This window comes from Octopus bimaculoides, chromosome 10 (genome assembly GCF_001194135.2).
Source record: "Octopus bimaculoides isolate UCB-OBI-ISO-001 chromosome 10, ASM119413v2, whole genome shotgun sequence".
Classification (NCBI taxonomy): Eukaryota; Metazoa; Mollusca; class Cephalopoda; order Octopoda; family Octopodidae; genus Octopus; species Octopus bimaculoides.
The window spans coordinates 35095132-35096676 of NC_068990.1; positions in this window are offsets into that span (position 1 = coordinate 35095132).

A 1545-nucleotide genomic window follows, 5' to 3' on the forward strand; every position below is an offset into this window, starting at 1 on the left:
TATATATATATACATACACATATTTATATATGTACACACACACACACACACACACACTCACACACATATATATATATATATATGTATAACGACAACAGATAGATAAAATACGTGAGTTGATTATGAAATGGTATATACGAATGAAAGAGACGGAAATACATATAGAAGTGAGATGCTAGTACATGTACAGAGGAGATAAGTGGACACAGCATGTGCATAAATGTGTGAATTATCGGGAGATTATACCTATTGGTTGGATGCGTGTTAATTCGGGAAAATATCGGAGGGAGGGGGAGATTAAATATATTCCATATAACTATACGTTACATCTAATTCATCTCTGTTACTGATATTTGGGAATTTACAATAAATTGCTAATAATATAATATATTGACAGTGTATAATATGCATTTGATATACAAATAGTGGTGGAGTATGAGATTTCCAGGCAATGAAGTTTGGGAATTGTGGCGTCCAAATATTTTCTAATTTAGTGCCGTTAGTGAAGGAATAATTTCTAAGGAATTGTATTTGAGTGGATGACTGTACACATTGGCAATTTATCACTTAGAATGTAAAATATATTCAAATGATCGCTGGAAGATTAGGAAATACACCATAGAACATATGGATTAGTTATCTCTGAATCAGCATATATTGCTACACCGATTTAAATACGTAATAGTGTTATAAATTCTGCAGAGAATATACGATTCTATCGACTGATGGATCTTGATTTCTAAGCGCACCGAAGCTTAATGTGAAACATTTTCCGTCGAAAAGGCAATTCTTTTAAATGAAATCTTTGATTTAAATACTACAATAAATTAGTGTTTATAGAGAAGTAATTAATTCAGACACATTCGTCTTCGTAACATTTTGCCTGCACACTAATTACAAGGTCTATAAGAGTAGAGGATTTAAATTCTTGATTAATATTCCTTGGTCTATAAAATAGTTCTTTGTTCGGTGTGTTTCTCATTTAAAGCTGATATGATCCACCTCATTCGAAATGGTAATCCTCCCCTTCTTTAGCGCATAATTTTTTGTCAATTCAGTATCCGATACACCAAATTTCAGTGATGAGAACCAAAACAGCCATTGTATATAAAAATACTTCTTCCCTACATAGAAATTCATAATTACTGAGATATACTTTCTTATACAGACATATTTTTGGCGCAAATTTTACATAATATCGTGCATCATTGTTTAATATGATATTCGTTATAGATTTGTGAGATATTTTCAGACACTATTATTAATGTTAACTTCGACAACATTGGTGTGTAATTACATTCAGTGGCCAACGACGAGGAGGTATGTGAAAATCGGTTGAATAAGATCTGTTTATGACATGATGCTTCATCCTTATTCTTATTTAATATTTTGGTTTATTTCTGCGCATTTTACATAAAATATGTATATCTTCTTTTCTTCGATGGAATTAGGTATTATATTAAGTGCAACTCTGCAGTGATAAAATTAGAATAATGTAACCTTTCCACAACTTTCTTGCTCTCTCTCTCTCTCTCTCTCTCTCTC